This window comes from Cavia porcellus, unplaced genomic scaffold, assembly GCF_034190915.1.
Source record: "Cavia porcellus strain 051 isolate PalLab524CR breed Dunkin Hartley unplaced genomic scaffold, mCavPor4.1 scaffold_24, whole genome shotgun sequence".
NCBI lineage: Eukaryota > Metazoa > Chordata > Mammalia > Rodentia > Caviidae > Cavia > Cavia porcellus.
Window position 1 is genome coordinate 41,287,379 of NW_026947507.1, and position 20,123 is coordinate 41,307,501.

General features: G+C 38.4%; 1 protein-coding gene across 2 annotated transcripts in view; it reads right to left on the reverse strand.

Moving 5' to 3' along the window:
• The window catches only part of LOC134472612 (beta-defensin 109-like), an 89,911-nt gene that overhangs the window by 42,141 nt on the left and 27,647 nt on the right, over window positions 1-20,123 (reverse strand). Inside the window, exons 2-3 of one of the 2 annotated variants that reach the window (XM_063234543.1) lie at window positions 12,622-12,962; window positions 11,570-11,672 (exon numbers count right to left, since the gene is read on the reverse strand). The gene's annotated coding sequence lies outside the window, so the exon portion shown is untranslated. The remainder of the gene's footprint in view (window positions 1-11,569; window positions 11,673-12,621; window positions 12,963-20,123) is intronic. The other variant, XM_063234544.1, reaches the window with a different exon arrangement.

Genomic DNA, 20,123 nt, shown 5'->3' on the forward strand with positions numbered 1-20,123 from the left:
ACTCTCCTGCACTGTTGGTGGGAGTGTAGACTGGTACAGCCTTTGTGGAGGTCTGTCTGGAGATTTCTCAAAAAGTTGGGATTGGAAATCCCATTTATTCCAGCTATTCCACTTCTAGGCATATTCCCAGAAGAACTGAAAGCTTCATACCACAGTGTTATATGTGCACCTATGTTTATAGCAGCACAATTTGTAATCGCCAGATCTTGGAAACAACCCAAGTGTCCATCAACTGAGGAATGGATAAAAAAGTTGTGGTATTTCTATACGATGGAGTATTATTCAGCTATAAAGAAGGATCACATTGAGATATTTATCAATAAATGGGCGCAGCTTGAGACCATACTCATAAGTGAAATAAATCAATCTCACATGTATGAATACCGAATAGTTTACCTAATGTAAGTAATGATTCAAATATATAAAAATATGTGATAATTATGATTCCCCATTATGTGGCCTTGAAGCCTTATAAAATTTTCACTTATTAATTAGAAAGGCTTTATTCTGGGCTTCTTGATATGGAAATATTTGAAGCTATAGTATATGAAGTTTTATCCAAATATTTCAAGGAAAAAGACCGACACTATGGTAACTACTATTCTTTAAAAAAATTATTTAGTTATTTCTTATGTTTATTTTAATTAAGGGAAAAATTTTAAAAATTAGGATATATAATAACTCTTTTTGATTTCCTATTAACTTGTTTTGAAGTCCTGTAATACTCCCACAATCTTGTTTTGACTGATTAGACTCTGTTCCATTCTGTGCGATAGTATCAAGTTTGAGGGTATAGGCAACTACTTTGAAGGCAATAAGATTCACTAAGATGCCTATTCTGGTTTGACTATTGTCTCCTTTGGAAGTCCTGTAATGTTTACAATGCCTAAGTTTTATTGGTCTTGTTCTCTACTGTTTTATTCAACTTTATAATATCTAATGAGATAGACAAATCTTTTTAAGGAAACAAGAGACAACGTTGATAACCATTGTTAATAACCTTGTACTCTGTTCTACATCATGTGCTATGTCTATCCTTGGTTTGACTGACAGCTTTGTTTTGCCATATTTGACTTTATTCTCTCCCCCTCTAAAAAAGTAATAAGAACTAAGGAGTAATAAAATCCAAAATGGGTAAATTTTGTTGTAAAAAAGAGAGGGAGGAAAAAAAAAAGAGCTCTAACGGATATAACAGCAAGTGTGTTTAGGGGTGTTAAATAGCTGACTATATTAATGTTTTTGGATCATTGAACACAGCTGTTTGCAGTCTCTCTGTTTGAATGTCTACTTTGTATTCTTTGATACTGTGATTTGAGCAGCTATTTCCAAGATGATAATATGTAATCTATTAACAGGTGATTTCTTACTGTTATGTTTTTTTTTTGGTAGTTCTGTATTATGTGTAACCTTACACTGCTTTGTTTTGTTTTGTGTTTTTCTCTTTTTCCTCTTAAATAAAATAAAAAAAAGAATACTGATGCAAAATTCCTCAACAAGATACTGATAAATAGACTGTGGCAAATTATCAAGAAGTTTATATGCCATTATCAAGTGGTATTCATCTCAGGGATGCTTCAACATACATAAATCCACAAATGTAATCCACATAGTAACCAGAGCCAAGGGCAAAAATTATATGATTATATCTATGATTATATCAAAGAATGCAGAAAAAGATTTTAAAAAACTCCAGCACCTATTCATGATAAAAACCCTATAGAATTACTCAGCTATAAAGAAGGATCACATTGAGATATTTATCAATAAATGGACGCAGCTTGAGACCATACTCATAAGTGAAATAAATGTAAGTAATGATTCAAATATATAAAAATATGTGGTAATCATGATTCCCCATTATATGGCCTTGAAGCCTTATAAAGTTTTCACTTATTAATTGGAAAGGCTTTATTCTGGGCTTCTTGATATGGAAATATTTGAAGCTATAGTATATGAAGTTTTCTTCAAATATTTCAAGGAAAAAGACAGACACTATGGTAACTACTAGTAAGTCGGGTTATTTGGTGGTGAAGCACTAGGTTCCTGAAACAGTCATGCTTTGACCTGCATTGTTATATTGTTATGTCCTGTTTTATCTCAATCTCTCCCTTATTCTTTAGTTATTTCTTATGTTTGTTTTAATTAAGGGGAAAAATTAAAAAAGTTAGCAGGATATATAATAGTAACTTTTTTGATTTCCTATTAACTTGTTTTGAAGTCCTGTAATACTCCCAAGATCTTGTTTTGACTGATTAGACTCTGTTCCATTCTGTATGACAGTATCAAGTTTGAGGGTATAGGCAACTACTTGGAGGCAATAAGATTCACTAACATGCCCATTCTGGTTTGACTATTGTCTCCTTTGGAAGTCCTGTAATGTTTGCAATGCTTAAGTTTTATTGGTCTTGTTCTCTACTGTTTTGTTCAACTTTATAATATCTAATGAGATAGACAATTCTTTTTAAGGAAACAAGAGACATTGTTGATAACCATTGTTGATTACCTTGTACTCTGTTTTACATCATGTGCTATGTCTATCCTTGGTTTTGACTGACAGCTTTGTTTTGCCATATTTGACTTTATTCTCTCCCCCCCAAAAAAGTAATAAGAACTAAGGAGTAATAAAACCCAAAATGTGTAAATTTTTTATAAAAAAAGAGAGGGAAAAAAGAGCTCTAAAGGATACAACAGCAAGTGTGCTTAGGGGTGTTAAATAGCTGACCATATTAATGTTTTTGGTTGGATCATTGAACACAACTGTTTGCAGTCTCACTGTTTGAATGTCCACTTTGTGTGCTTTGATACTGTGATTTGAGCAACTATCTCTAAGATGATAATATGTAATCTATTAACTGGTCATTTCTTACTTTTTTTTTTTTTTTTGTAGTTCTGTATTACTTGTACCCTTACACCGCTTTGTTTTGTTTTGTGTTTTTCTCTTTTTCCTTTTAAATAAAATTTTAAAAAAGAGAATATCTATCCCTATTTCAGGGAGTTTCCCAGTTGAGTGGAGTCCTTAGACAGACCTTATCAAATGGCTCCAGTCTCTTGGGTTCACTGGCAGGGACCTTACCAGTCTTGGAGCAAAGCACCAAATCTTCTCTATGGGCTGGAGAGTGCTGTGAGCACTTTTGGCTTACCAGGCCATATGCAGGCAGGTGAGGTCAGCTGGGAGTTTCTAGGATGAGCCTTTATAGTCCCAGAGGAACCTCCTGTAATGCCCTCTGGTGCTGTGGGATGAGGGCTGGAGTCTTACTAGCCTCCCAGGAAAGCACCAAAGCTTCTGTGGCCTGAAGAGTGCCGTGTACACTTTCAGCTTGCCAGGAAGAATGCAGGCAGCTCAAGAGTTACTGGGTGGGAAGGCCTACTTTCTTCAACACACAATTTGATTGGATTTGCCAAACAGTAATAAAGCTACAAGTCACACAGAAATTAATGAGCAAAGAGAAGATACTATAATAATGGTAAATTAGGAAAAGTCATTCCATCTTTTATTCATTTAAAAATACTCTTAAATGTTACTCCTAAATGTATTTTAGGAAATATTCTAGGTTGGATATAGGTATATATAGACATAGACATATATATATTCAATGTAAGGAGTGGAAACTCCCTTTTTCTTTTTAATGTTTTATTAGTATATCTTTGCAATACAGCATGAATACATGAAACTGTATTCAAGAGCTGGGCCATGCACACATCACACCATAATCATTTTCCTTTCCCTCCTGCTCCCCAAAAAATATTTTCTCTCCACCCCTGAGTCCCCTTACTATCACCAAAGACATCTATCTTTCATTTTGCTCTTTAAATTACTTATATTGTGAATTCTCATATGATAAATATCAATATTTAAACTTCTGGATCTGATTTCACTTAGCATTATGGTCTCAAGTGCTCCCATTTTCCCATAAATAACTGGGACTTGTCCTTTGTGGCTGAGAGGTACTCCACTGTGTGTTATCACCACGTTGGCTTTATCCTTTCATCTGTTGATGGACATATAGTTTGTTCCTAATAGTAAGTTACTTTAAATTGTTCTGGCATACACATGGTATTCATGTATCAGTGTAATAAGATGTGTTTATCTCTTTGGGGAGATACCAAGAAAGAGTATAGCATGGTTGAATGAAATTTGTCTTCACTTCTTTAAGGACTCTCCATCTCAATATCCATATTGCTTGTACCCATTTATTTTTGGAAAAACATATGCACAATGGCTAATTTTATGTGCTTCCCAAGGTGTGAATGGAGGTCTGAAATTTGTGACATCACCCTTTTGAGATTTTTCCATTATCCCTTGAGTGTTGGGCCATCCTCTCCCACTACTGACACTAAGTCTAAGACCACTAAGACTGACAACTGTCCAGGGAAAGATCCTAATAAGTTTAAGCTCACCATCACCCTCTGAGTCACCAGATAATCCCCTCCTCGGTCAATAAATGCCAGACTTCCAGCAGCCTCATGGCCTTTTGTTCTTCATGAAAAGTTGGTGGCCCCAGAGCCCCACTGTTGAGCAATTGAAAAAAAATAGACACTTCTCAGAAGTACAAATGGCCTATACGTCCCTGAAAACTGTTCAGTGTCCTTGACCATTAGAAAAATACACATCAAACCAAGGAGTTCATATCTTACCCTGAAAGAATGGCTGTCATCACAAACTCATAAAACTGAATGCTGGCAAGGCTGTGGAGATGGGGCAACACTTTTACCCTGTTCGTGGAAATGTAATTTTATCAGGGACCTTTGCAGTAAACCCCAACTCCCACCAGGTGTACAGCTCACAATGAAAGAAAGAGAAAGAGACATTGTATGATTTGAGTTACAGTAAGCACCAAGCACAGTGGAAATGTGTGGACAGATCAATACAATTTGAAGGACATACATTTGGAGCACTTGAGCTCTGTCTCACAGACCCACTGAGAGAGAGCTGGGGATGGTAACTGAACTGTGATTAGATACAGGAGACCCCTTCATAATTAGCTATTGAAGGCATATGTTGTCAATCAGTTGCCCTTTGTGTAAATGATGCATTGACTAATTGTCATCTAATTAAATTGTTTCCTAGGTCCCTATTTCATAAGTGTTGCAGTATTGTTGTCCTTGAGCTTCTCTTGACATGCTTGTGTTATGCTCGTTCTGTGACTTCATCATCAATTACTTTTGTATAATTTCATTCCAGCACAGCTACTCAATTTAATTGGCATAAGAAAATTTCCCTTTAGCAGGTGATAAAGTTGGGAAAACAGGGATCAAGTGTAGCTAATACTCAAATTGAAGTCAAACAAAGATGAAAAATATGTTCAAAACAATGTATTTTCAGAAAAAAAAGTTAATTAAGCATACAATAATAATAATAATAATAAAATTCATCATCATTGTAACAATAAGACATACAAAAAATACACAGTTCTAGTCCAGAATAGAAATGCACACAGAGAAACTAATGGGTCAGTCTGGAGTGAGAGAGATGAGTTGAGGGCTAGGGATAATGGCAGGGAAGGAGCTGGGGGCAGAAAGGGACTGCAGGAAGCCTCCTGTATTCCACTGGGGTGCATGGAAGATGTCCTTGGATGGGAGAGTGTGGTGATGGCACACATGATGGAGACAAGAGAGTAGAGTGCTGAAATTTTAGAATAAATTAAGACAGCAGCAATATGAGAATTGTGGTAAAACAATAAGCAACAATGGAAGGAATCTAGCCAAACAGGACAAAAATCAATTTGAGGATGGAAGCAGGCGGAGAAGGCTTGAGACTGAGAGGGTGCAGGGACTGTCCCTCATGCACAGGGAAGGACATGATAGGAAGGCAGAGGGTGCCCTAGGATGACCAGGACTTTGAGGAAATGAGATGTTGTAAGGAAGCAGAAGAATCAGCAGAATGCTTTGTATTTGGACGATTCACTATCAGCAGCACTTCAGAAATTGGGTGGAATTGGATGGGAGGTGGCACACATCTGTAATCCCAGCACTCAGGAGGCAGAGGTAGGAGGACCATTGTGAGTTCAAAACCAGTCTGGGCTACAAAGTAAGCACAAAGTCATCCTGAACTGCATAGTGAGATCCTGTCTCAAAAAAGGCAAAAAAAAAAAACCAGAAAGGTAGGTGGCAGTGCCACACTAGGAGACTGGAAATGAAGGGAAGCCAAGGACTTAGCAGGGTGGTGCACAGGTAAACTGAGGCAAGAAGAAAAAGGCCAGGGGCCATGACCTTAGCCGACTCATGTATGGGCAAGAAATGATGAAATGGAAAGGGAGTCAATGGAAGAGGACAAACTGGACATGCTCAGTACAATCTGCTGACAACTCCAGTGTGAGGCAGGGAAGGCAGAGAAGGAAACAGAGAGATGGTGATGGGAGGCCCAGCACTGTGGCTGTCATCTCCATTGTGCTGGCCTGAGGGTGCGGGGAAGAGAGACTGATGGCAGGAAGATGAGTGAAGAGGACAAAAGAGAAAAGAAAGAAGATGATGGAGAGAGTAAAAACCAAGTGACAACTAAGGCTAACTCACCCACCAGAGCCCAGAAACATCATAACTCTACATGAGGGAAAAGGAGAGAGGATGAGTTCTCTAATTCACTTAATGCAGAACCAGATCAAGGAAACCACCCAGGACCTCCACTGGGGTTCATATTAGCAGCAGGGACCTGAAGAGTCTGTTCTGCAGGGAAGAGAGTCCTAAAGTACTACCACTATGGCAGATTTTGGTAAATACATGTATTAATATACATTATAAAAAAATGTGAAAACATCACAGGAGAATATATAAATCTTGCCTGATACACCACGCTCATTCTACACTAGGACCTTTTGTCAAGTACACATATGGAACACTTGTCACCTGGCCCTAGTCTACAGCAAGGAATGAGGATGTGGGTTTTACTGGCAGTCACAGCAGGGAAACACTGCAGAGGGAAAGATAACTTCATGGGGGAAGCAAAGAAGAATGAAGCACCAGGTCACAGTCTGTTACTCGTCGTCGGTGAGCCCAGTGAGAACACCAAACTCAGAGGTTGTGAGGCCTTCTCTATTTATTCTCCTGGCTCTGTGATTTTCACCCTATTTCTTAAGGTGTACAAATAGTACAGGTGGTCACAATGCAGTAACAAATGTATACTCATGTGCAGCTCTTCCTGAACAAGGCTCTGTAGTCACCCTCTTTGAACATCAAAAAAGTCACCTAATTTCATCTGAAGCCCCAGATCACTGCTCCACATGATGGCACTTGAGTCCCCATCATCTTCCTCTCCTTGCCTCTCCTGGAGAGGTCTTACATTACCACTTATGTGCCTGAGTCCAAGGAAGGAACTGGGATCTTCTTCCCTGTATGAGAACCTCACTGCTGTGTGTATAAAACAGATGTCAGGTTCAGGAACAGGAAGTGTCTGTGCACAGAGCACAGCCCTCAGCAGCATGCCCCACACCATTTGCACCACAGTCAGGCAGCATCAGAGGCACCTGTGGAAGCCAGAAGCAGGTGACCTGGGAGGCTGAATCACCCAGTGTGGGAGGTACTGCATCCAGAACCTCTTGCTGGTGACAATTGTTATGAGCAATAGTTTACAGTAGTGTGTGATGGTTCCTCATGTTGCTGCAGTATTAATGTGATGTCATGATGTTCCTTTTTTTTAAATTTCATTCAGGTATGTCACTTTTTTGGTTAGAACTGCCAATGTTATGTCTATATTATTTGTGTTTTTAAAAAACAAACATTTGTGTTCATTGATTTGTAGTGTCTGTATACTACATTTACTTATTTCATCTGTCAACTTCAGTACTTATTTCTTTTCCTAATTTCCAGCTTGCTTAATTCTTGTGTTTCATGGTCTTTCAGCTCACAGTTGTTTTGTTCAACTCAATCTTCTTTATGATATATGCACTTACTGCATGATTTTCCTCTTAGCCATGCTATTTCTATTCGTGTGTCCCATTGGTGTTAGATTTCTTTTAATTTTGTTGAAATTTTTTTGTAAATTTCTGCTTTTCATTACTGAACAGCAAATGGTAATTGTAAAGTGTGTTCTTTATTCTCATTGGTTTTGTACAATTTAATTTTTTCCTAATGTTAATTTCTACCATCAATTCAAGGTGAACAAATAAGTTCTATAATAGAATTTCAATATTTCCCATGTGTATAAGTATTATTTTATAATATAGGATATGCTCACCTGAAGAAAATGTGAATTTTGGAACTTTTCTATAAAATGTTCTGTAAATATGTTAGATGACTTGTAGTTTAAAGCTTACATTTATTATTGCCTGGCAACCTCATCCTTGTCCCTCTTCTCTTTATTTCAACTTCTAAATGGAAGAAAGTGTGTGGTAAAATTCAAAAGGAACCTCAATGACCTCTTGCACCTCACATCACCTGAGCATGACCACTTACCACAGGTCCACCTCTGAGCACAAAATTAAGATATGGGAGCACTTGTCCAGAGGCATCAGGAAATATGTCAGCAAAACAATAATACATGAAATTTCCTCTTTAGGTCAAAGTTCCTCTCTCAAATAGTCATTGGATTTACATTTGCACTTTTTTCCTAAAGTAAAAAATATAATTTTAAGATCCTGGCCCCAACATAACCATCATCTTTATGTAGTTTGACAACACATAAATACACAAAGCACATTCACTTCCAAAGCAGAATATTTGCACATGACTAATTTTCTTTGTTACCCTTACCCTTGAGATATACCCAGTTTATCAAAGTTTATCACAAAGGGAAACCTGGAAAAGGGCCCTGAAATTCTGTTCATTTCTCTCTCACTTTGTGCCTCATCTGACTCCTTCAATAAGTCCCCTTCCTTCTGCTCCTGTATACCAGGAGCTCCTACTACAGTAGGATTTAAACCCTGAAATAATGAAGAGATGAACATCAGGATGAGGACAGTGCAGGAGGAGCAGTGAAGCAGAAAATGCCAGGATCCCAGGGTAGTCTCATCTGGGAACTCATCTGCACCTCAGCAGGGAAGCAGGCAATGCATGCAAAACAAATATAGAATTTCAGAGAACTTGTATAAAACTTCCCCAATTTCACCTTGCAGACTTTCTCTGTTCTAGCCTCACATCACTCCCCACCACAGGTTCCTGGGCTTCTCTCCCCTGGCACCTACATGACCAAGCTGGCAATTTCATCCTCCATCCTTTCCTCTCATCCAGATCCACCGTGGTCACCACTTTGGCCCATTAGAACTCATTATCTCAGTTGTTCTCCCTGTAGCACAGAATCTCTCTTTTGTCCCTTGGTGTCCTCATCTCCACCTTAAACTTGACTGCCATTTCTGAGACTTTTATGCTCATACATCAAAATCACATTCTTCACAAATGTCAGCAGAAATAACTGTTCACTGCATACATTCACATCTGCACTCCCCACATTACTCTGCAGTACAGAACCAAAATAAAAATAAGCCTGGGGCTATTGGAATACTGTAGGGTAAGAGAACAAGAAGTCATCAAGAAGCAAGCTTTCCCTGTAAATCAGCACCACGTACAGCTTGCTAGGGGGAGAACCAGATTCCAGCTCCTTCAGCTCACAGGCTGGGAAACAAGAAGAGCCAAATCCCGCCTCCCACTGCGTAAGTGACCAGCTAATCTGGAGAAACACAGGCTGTGTTGATAACTATTGAGGTGACATGCAATTGGATGCTTTGGTATTTGGTGTTTCATTGACTTTGTGGGTTTTCTGATCATCTATTCAGAGGATAATAGAACACAGTGTGGCATCTATGGGGGAATCTCCCTCTGAAGGTGGTAGCCATTGTTAATTCCCTATTATCTTGTTTTGAAGTCCTGTGTCATTTTTACTGTTTTATTAGGTTGGGTTTTATTCTGTTTTGTTCTTTTTGATTTTGATATATTCAATGGCATGAGCAGCTCTTTCAAAGATAAGATATATTATGGTAGCTATTTTGGACTTACTATTGTTTTGTGTTGAAGTCTCTTATTGCATTCATTATTTTATTGGTTCTATTCTGTTCTGTTCTGTTTGATTTTTACTATGTCTGAAGGTATTTATAGCTATTTTGAGGGCAACAAGAGGCATTATGGTAACTATTATTGATTTCATATTGTTTTGAAGTCCTGTATCATTTACACTGGTTCATTTTGATTGGTTTTATTCTGTTTTATTTTGCTTGGTTTTATCCTATTTAAAATAAAATAAATGAATAAATAAAAATAAATGTAATACACCACATAAACAGAAACAAGGTCAAAAACCAAATGAACTTATCAATAGGTGCAGGAAAAGCTTTTGAAAAAAATCCAAAACCACTTCATGACAAAACCCTGAAGAAAACAAGTAGAAAAGGACCATACTTGACTTTTCAAAAAGCTATTTATGACAAACCAAGAGCTAGCATCATATAAAATGGAAAGCAATGAAAAGCATCCCCCCTAACATCAGAAACAAGACAAAGAATGATCACTCCTATTCAGCATAGTACTTGAAACACTAGCCAGAACAATCAGGCAAGAGAAAGAAATAAAAAGAAGCACTTGAATTATCATTATTTAGGTATCAAGATACTCTACACAGAAGATTCAAGGACCTTAGCCAAAAAATTCTTAGAATTACTTCCAACTTCAGCAACATAGCAAGATACAAGATCAACAAACAAAAGTCATTGGCATTTGTGTGTACCAATAATAAACTTGGTGAGAAGGAAATTATAAAAGCAATATTATTCAGAGTACCTTCAAGAAAAATAAAATACATGCACACAGTAACTCCCCATCTTGAGTTCTGCTCAAGGAGAATTCATAAATCAGACTCATTTAAAAGTCCAATGTGAGTCTCATACTCCTCTGACAAAAGTATATGAAAACACACACAAAAAAACAAAACAGAACACAACCAATAAAAACAAAACAATGAATGCAGTAAGGGACTTCAAAACAAAACAATAATAAATCCAAAATAGCTACCATAATATATCTTATCTTACCAGTGTTTACAGCACCTCAATTCATAATAGCCAAAACCTGCAAACAGCCTGCATATCCATCAACAAATGACTGGATAAAGAAATTGTGGTATCTATATATAATGGAATATCACTGGCTATAAAGAACAAATTTGAGATATTTGTAGGAAAATGTTGCACCTAGAAAATATAATGTTGAGTGACATAAATCAGACACTTGAACTTAAACACTATATGATATCTCTGATCTGAGTAAGGCAAAATACAAACTAAGAGAAAAATAAATCAAGGATAGTTCCAGACAAGAAGATGGCTCTCTTGCAAATGGAAAGAGATCCAGGATAAGCTTAGGGTGTGGAAGGGGAAACAGGTACAGTGAAGATATGCCAGATACAAGATACTAATAACTTCAGTGAATGTAGACATCATAAGCCATTAGTGTGAGCTAAGAGTAACAAAATCAAGAAAAACATAAAGGGAGAAAGGAGAACTAGAGAGTGAAGGAGGGACAGAGGTGAGGAAGGGATAAAAAAAGAAACAAGCTGTGTTAAGTATATGTACCAACTCCCCAAGATGCTTGTAAACTGCATGTACTCCAATTATATACTGATAAAGTAATATTTGGGAAAAAATTTTCCTACCTGTGTCCATAATTTCAGTAGCAGCAGATCTAGAAGTTTACAACTCAAATTCAGACCCCTTGCCTTCATGGACAGTGGCATTTCATGGTCTGGCATTCTTCCACTTAAAAAGAAGATTTGAGAATAAATGATCATATCAAGCAATTTCTTCCCCACCTCTGAACAATACAGCTTGGTCTTAGCAATCAAAAAATGTACACATTAGTGATGGAGGTGAATATATGTTTGGGAAACTAATGTGCCATGCAGTAAGCTCTCTACCCATATTTGCTATGGACGTTCAGACCAGCATTGAGCATGCTGAGTAATTAGAAGCCAGGCTAGTAACTCTGAAAATTACTTATAGTCAAGCATTTGTCATACACTAACTAGACCAACTGGCTAATGCAGACCACTCACTGCACCTTCCTACAGCTGGCTCTCTGTCCATTAGCTTTCATCTGTTGCCAAGGTGTTTGTAGGTTATGTTCCTATTTAACCAGGTTTTCTGTTCAAAAGTGAACACTCACAACCTTTTCATGAATAGCTGTCCAACAGAACTAGAACTTTTAGTTCTCCTATCAAATCCATTTGGCATACAAAGAACATCTCTTTTCGTGACTCTCCCTAATGAGGTACAAAAATGGCATGCCACCAGTCCTAGAGGACCTCAGACAGAGATGAAGCCAGGCTTTTGTATTTCTTCAGTCCTGAAAATAGCTGTCCTCTCTTTACTATTCTCTTTCTTTATGAGTCAAGTTCTACAGGTAATAAAATAAACTTTGCAGAAGTTTAGGTAAAAGTAGAATACCTAAGACCTTACAGGCATCCAATACTCAAAGAAAAATAATGGTCAGAACCTCTTGCTTTTCTCTAGCACTTATGCTTCTTTTGCCATGTTTGTCTTGTGGTCCTCACCAGGATGCTCAGGTCACGCTGTTGGAACCCCCCATATACTAAAATATTGAAGCATAAACATATAATTTGTTGTATTAACATAATTGATCTTAGACCTCTACTATTTGACATATCACAAAAAATAAAACAAAACTAAGCACATGTAGACATCTCACCAGAGGCAGCAGTTGAGCACTGCTGATTAGCCTGTGCTGCAAGGGATGCTTGCTGGAGAAACTGCGTGCTTGGCAGGAGCCTGACTCTGGACACGTTACCTATGCCATGGGAAGCAAAGGCTGCATAAGTCACTTGTGCTCCAGGGATGGTGTGGAAAAGCAGCATGCTTGTCAGCAGCAAGGCCATGCAGAAATCCCAGTGCAGGATGCTAGCCAGCAAGCACACTGACTTGTGAACCAAATGTTCTTTCTTCCTGCCATGTTACTTCATTGCCCTCTGCTGATGAAGTTCAACATTTTGCCACCTGGCAAAGGCAAAACCTTTAAAGAATCCAGATCCACTGTAGAGAGAAGGCAAAAAAGATAAGAAGCAAAGCCCACTGCTTGTACCTTACAATGTAGATAGGTACATATCAAATCCCCAAGTTTAAAAATGTGCTGTTAGGCATGCCTATACCATCCTGCTGCCCTTCGCTGGACACAGTACCATCAGTGGTGCACAAGGTTAGCCCCTGAGACTGCCACTTCCATGCCCATGCTGTCCTGCTGCTTGCTGTGGGACACAAGACCATCAGTAGAGGAAGCTGGAAAGCCAAGCAAACACCACTCCTCCCTGGTAAATGGCTGCAGTGTGGCAGAATGCGGCCTTTCCAGGGCAGAACCAGCAGCAGCTCCTGAGATCCGTGCCATGTCAGAACTTAGAATGCAACTTCCGGGAGAACATGGTGGACAGATAACAGCAACTACTGGAGGTTCTCTGAAAGACTCGGCTCAGAAGCCAGGAATGGTGCGGATTAAGGAGACATAAGCAGGTGGAGATATGCTCTGCTGACTCAGGAACGAACTGGGCTGAGAGAAACCAACTTGGAATGCAGTCCTGGTGCTAAAACAGGAACAGAAAAGCCTCGGTGTGGAGGCTGGACCCTGCGCCATTGTAAGCCGTGATTTGGGTTTCCCGCCGCGCGGGGGCTGGCTGCCTCTACAGTGGCTCGGCAAGGAGAGAGACGTGCAGAAGCTCTGAGAACGGCAATCTGCGAACGGCAGGGAGGCGTGCACTGACTTGTGGCGAGGTGAGTGAGAGAAACTGACACTCTACCACAGTTTGACTCCAGCAGAGGACTTTCTGGGCCCAAGCAGTCCTGCGGGAGCAGGGCGCAGTGGTGACTCCAGCCACACATCCCCCTCTCGGGCAGGATTGGTGAAAAGTGCCTGGCCTGCGTGACGCTGCCGGCGGACCTGGTAGACTGTCCCAACCCAGATCCCAGAGCCTGACGGTGGCCAGGAGGGGAGACGTGTAGGCTGCCTGGTCCGTAACTCCCTGGTGCGCAGCGGTGAGCGGGAACAACTAACTGGCGCAATTCGATCAGGCTGTGGCTGACTGGGAGAGAAGCTGGGCCTCTTATATAAGCTTGCATATATAAGGAACAGAGAAGAAGAGGCAGCATGGGAAGAGGCAGCAACAAGAAAGGCTCTTCGGCCCCCAATTCTGAGAAACAGGCAATAGCAGACACCGCACCAATACACATAAGGCACCATATAGAGAGCCTCATAGACCAATTCAGGAATGAAGTTATCAACGACCTGAAGCTAGAAGTATGCAGAATAGTTAGAGAAATGCTAAGTACCACCCAAGAAAAAACAGGTGGTGGAATGGAAGAACAGAAAAAAAGGGGAGAATTGTTTGATGGAGAAAACAGAGAAAGCATAGAGTACGTGAAGCAGGTTCAAAGGGACTACCAAGATACTAAGAAGTCTATCGAAGACTGGCATAACAGCTTGAAAGAAACTAAGGACAGACTATCTGAACTGGAGGGCAGACTTGTAATATGGGAGAATGAAATGAAAAACTTCTTAAAAATAACAAAGAAACAAACAGCAATAATACAAAGACAAGAAGATGATAAGAGGAGCCATAACTTAAGGATTAAGAACATAAAAGAAGAAGTAGGGACACAAACAAGGGAACTACAAAAGCTACTCACAGAAATAATCCAGGAGAATTTTCCTAATTTAGCAAAAGGTAAAGATACTCAGATGTATGAGGCATACAGGACCCCAGCTACCTACAACCCAAACAGAGCAACACCCAGGCATATAATAATCAAAATTCCAGAAATTCAATACAAGAACAGAATATTAAAAGCTGTAAGAGACAAGAAACAGACCACTTACAAGGGAACACCCATCAGAATTACAGCAGATTTCTCTGCACAAACCATCAAATCACGAAGAGCGTGGGGGGAAATAATTCAAGCTTTGAAAGATAATAATCTCCAGCCAAGATTGAGATATCCTGCACAACTGTCCCTGGAAATTGATGGAAAAACAAGGTGCTTCCAGGATAAAGAGGAACTGGGGGAATTTGCAACCACCAATTCAACTCTACAGAGAGTATGGCAGGATATTCTAAAAAAAAGAAAAATACAAAGAATCCAGAAATAATGGCAGAGAGGCCACAACGAATGGAGCAGAGAACAAAATGAAGAAGACAAACTGACAGCTACTGACAGAAAAAGAGCTCAACAGAAATGAGGCAGAGAAGATTGGATGATTGGAACAGCTATTTTGGAGAAAATGACATCTTAATAGGTAATACTGATTTAGTATCATCTTGTTTTGAAGTCTCATCTAGCTTTTGTCCTTCTGTCTCCAATGGTCTAAATAGGCTGTATCTTATTGGATTTTATTATGTACGATAGTATAAGCAAAAACCTTTTAAAGACAAGGAGATTATACAGAAACCACTGTTCATTTTCTGTTAGTCAATTCTAAATACTCTGTAATGCTGTCATTCTCTTGAATGGTTTTACATTGTTTTGATATACTTAATGCTACAGTATACGAAGTTGTACTCAAGGATTTCAAAGAAAGAAACAATATGGTAACTACTTTTAAGTTAGGATTATCTGGTGGTGAATCACTATTCTGCTTAAATGGTTATGTTTTGATCTGCACTGTTTCGTTGTTATGCCCTCTTTTATCTCAATCTCCACTCCATTATTTACTTTTTTATCTTTATCCTTTTAATTAAAGGAAAAAAATAGCAGGATATGTTATAGTAACCCACTTTGACTTTTCATTACCTTGATTTAAAGCCCTGTATTACTCTCACCATCTGGTTTTTAACTGATGTTCCCCTATTCTGTTTTGCTGGATAGTATCAGGTTCGAAAGTTTAGGCATCAGCTGTGAAGATAATGAGATTCAGTATGATGCCCATTCTTGTTGACTTTTATCTACTTTTGAAGACCTACAATGTCTCCAATGTTTTGGTTTTGTCGGTTTTATTCTTTACTGTTTTGTTCAATTGTATTATAACTAACGATATAGGCAATTCTATTAGAGATAGCGGGAGGCATTATGGTAACCATTGTTGATCACCTTGTATTATGTTTTTACATTATCTATTATGTCCACCCTTTTGACTTGACCGATTCTGTTCTGTTATGTCACATTTGGTTTTACTCTCTTCCAAAAAAGTAATAAGAACCGTGGGAGCAATGAAACCCAAAATGTGTAATAGTCATGGTACAAAAGAGAGGAAAAGAAAGTGCTCCAAACTATATAACTGCATGTATATTTAAGTGTATAAGATAGAAAATGATATCACAGAGTTTTATTGGATCAATGAACAGAACTGTTTGCAGTATCATTGATGGAATGTCCACTTTACAAGCTTTAATTTTGTGACTTCAACAATTATTTCTAAGATGACAATATGTAATCCATTAACTAGTGATTTCCTACTGTTCATTTTTTTTCTGTAAATCTGTATAACTTGTACCCTTTCCCTGCTTTTTTTTTCTTTTCTCCTTAAATAAAATTAAAAAAATAAACAAAAAAAAAAGAACTTAGAATGCTGGGAAACCAAGCAAGCAGCTCCCCCTTCCCCCAATAAGCAATGGCAGCATAGCAGAGTGTGGCCCTTCCAAGGGGACAACCACCAGTGTATCCTGAGATTCTCGCCATGTTGGAACTTAGGACGCTGGGAAACCAAGCAAGCAGCTCCCCTCCCTGGTAAGCAGCTCCCTGGTAAGCAGCGGTGGTGTGGCAGATTGTGGCCCTTTCAGGGGGTGAACCACCAGTGTCTCCTGAGATCCATGCCATGTTGGAACTTAGGATGCTGGGAAACCAAGCAAGCAGCTCCCCTCCTGGTAAGTGTCTGCAGTGTGGCAGACTATGTCCCCTCCAGGTGGAGAACCACCAGTGTCATCTGAGATCCACACCACATTGGAACTACAAAGGTGGGAAACCAAGCAACCAGCCTGCCTCCCTGCTAAGAACCTTGGACTGCAGTGGATTAATCATGCTGTGTTGATAGGAAACTCAGTGACCTCTCATCCAAACAGAAGACCTCAGCAGTCTTCCATCAGATGCTGGGAAAACCAAGCAAGCAGCTCCCCTCCCTGGTAAGCGACGGTGGTGTGGCTGGCTGTGGCCCTTCCTGGGGAAAATCAACAGTGTCTCCTGAAATCTGGCCATGTTGCAACTTAGGATGAGAAATACTTGAGCATAACATCATATACAATAGTATCAAACATAACAAAACAGTATAAAACCATTCAAGAGAATGAAAGCATTACAGGGCTTTCAGAACCAAATAACAGAGCAAACAATGGCTACTATATTATCTCATTTTCCATAGAAAATTTTTTTGTACTATCACACATAATTATATTCAATAAGGTATAACATGATAGAACCAAAGGAAACAAAAACAAAAACATACTAGCACTTCAGAGCAAGATGATATTAAATCAGCACTGGCTATTATAATGTCTTCTTTTCTTCAAAATAGCTGTTCATTCTATCACACATAATAAAATCAAGCAAACCACAATAAAACCGTTCCATCTAATGAATGCAAACATTATAAGGCTTCAGAGCAATGTAATGGAGAATCATGATTACCATAAACATTTATGTACTCTTACCATTTCTTACACTACAGACACTATATAGTATTTATACATGTGGGCTTGATTTATTTTGCTTATAAGTATGGTCTCAAGCTGCATCCATTTATTTATAAATATACCAATGTGATCATTCTTTATAGCTGAGTAGTACTCCATTGTATAAAAATACCACAACTTCTTTATCCATTCCTCAGTTGATGGACATTTAGGTTGTTTCCAAGATCTGGCTATTACAAATTGTGCTGCTATAAACATGGGTGCACATATATCACTGTGGTATGATATTTTCAGTTCTTCTGGGAATATGCCTAGAAGCAGAATAGTTGGGTCAAATGGGACTTCCAATCCCAGCTTTTTGAGGAGTCTCCAGCCTGATCTTCATTGTGGTTGCACCAGTCTACACTCCCACCAACAGTGAAAGAGTGCTCCTTTTTCTCCACAGCATCTCCAGCATTTTTTGTTGGTAGTTTTCTTGAACCTGACCAATTTTTCTAGAGTGAGATGGAATCTCAATGTTGTTTCAATTTGCATTTCTCTAGTGACGAATGATGAAGAATATTTTGTCATGTATTTATTTGCCATTTGTATTTCTTTTTTAATTTTATTTTTTAAATTAAGATAAAATAGGACATAACAAAACAGGTCGGAACAGAACAATTTAAGCAACATAGTGTTTCACCTCAAGACAACTCGACATAAGAGTAGCTACGGTATTGTCTCTTTCCTAGAAATATTTGAGTATACCTTCATACACTCTAGTATCAAACATAAAAAGAGAGAATAAAATCACTCAAGAGAATGAAATTATTGCAGGTATTCAGAGCCAACTAACAGAAAACAAAAAATGGTTACTATATTATCTCATTGACCACAAAAATTTTTGTTTATACTATCATATATAATAAAATCCAATAAGATACAACATGATAAAACCAATGGAGACAGAAGAACAACAGTTTAGTGGGACTTCAAAACAAGATGATATTAAATCATCACTAGCTATTATGATGTCTTGTTTTCTTCAAAATAGCTGTTCATACCATCACAGACAATAAAATCAAGCAACCCAGAATAAAGCCATTTCAATTAATGAGTGAAAACATTATGTAGCTTCAAAGCAATATGATGGGGAATCATGATTATCAAATATGTTTACGTATTCTTATCACTTCTTACACTAGGGAAACTATTCGGCATTCATACATGTGAGTTTGATTTATTTCACTTATGAGTATGGTCTGAAGCTGCACCCATTTATTTATAAATATCACAATGTGATCCTTCTTTATAACCGAGTGGTACTCCATTGCATAAAAATACCACAACTTTTTATACATTCCTTAGTTGATGGACACTTAAGTTGTTTCCAAATCTGTCTATTACAAATTATGCTGCTATAAACATGGGTGTACAAATATCACTGTGGTATGATGCTTTCAGTTCTTCTGGGAATATGCCTAGAAATGGAATAGCTGGAACAAATGTGACTTCCAATCCCAGGTTTTTGAGAAATCTCCAGACTGACCTCCACAATGGTTGTACCAGTCTACACTCCCACCAACAGCGCAGGAGAGTTCCTTTTTTCCACAGCCTCTCCAGCATTTGTTGGTGGTGGTTTTCTTGATCCTGGCCATTCTTTCAGGAGTGAGATGGAATCTCAGTGTGGTTTTGATTTGCATTTCTCTAATGACTAATGATGATGAACATTTTTTCATGTATTTGTTTGCCATTTGTATTTCTTCATCTGAGAAGTGTGTATTCATTTCATATGCCCATTTTGGATTGGATCTTTGAATTTTGGGGGTCTGATTTTTTTAATTCTTTTTTTTTTTTTTTTTTTTTTTGCCTTTTTCGTTTTTATCAGTACTGGGGATCGAACTCACGACTGCCTGCTTGCAAGGCAGGCGCTTATGCCGCTGAGCTAAATCCCCAGCCCCGATTTTTTTAATTCTTCATATGTTTTAGACAGAAGACCTTTGTCTGAAGGACAGTTCAGTAAGATTTTTTCCCAGTTTGTGGGTTTTCTTTTCACTATGCTGGAGATTTCTTTAGATGTGCAGAAACTTTTTAATAAGACATTACCCAAGTCATTGATTCTGGGAAATATTTTCTGTGCAATTTTATTCCTGTTAATGAATTCTCTACCTACCCCTATGTCTTCAAGGTTTTACCCAATTTGTCTTCCAATAGATTTAATGTTTCTGTTATGATATTCAGATCTTTCATGCATTTAGATTTTCATTTAGTACATGGTGATAGGCATGGGTTTACTCTTAGGTTTTGGCATATGGAAAGTCAGTTTTTGCAACACTGTTTATTAAAGAGACTGTAGTTCTTCCAGTGAAAATATTTGGCCCCTTTATCAAAGAAAAGGTGGTTGAGTGTGTTTGTAGTTGTGGTTGTATCTTCTAATCTATTCCACTGATCTTCAGATCTGTTTTTATTCCGGTACCATGTTGACTTTACTACAATTGCTTTGTAGTATAGCTTCAAGTCAGGGATTGTGATGCCTCCTGTTTGCCGTTGCTGCTTAGAACAGTCTTTGTTATTTTAGGTCTCTTCTGGTTCCAGGTGAATTTTTGGA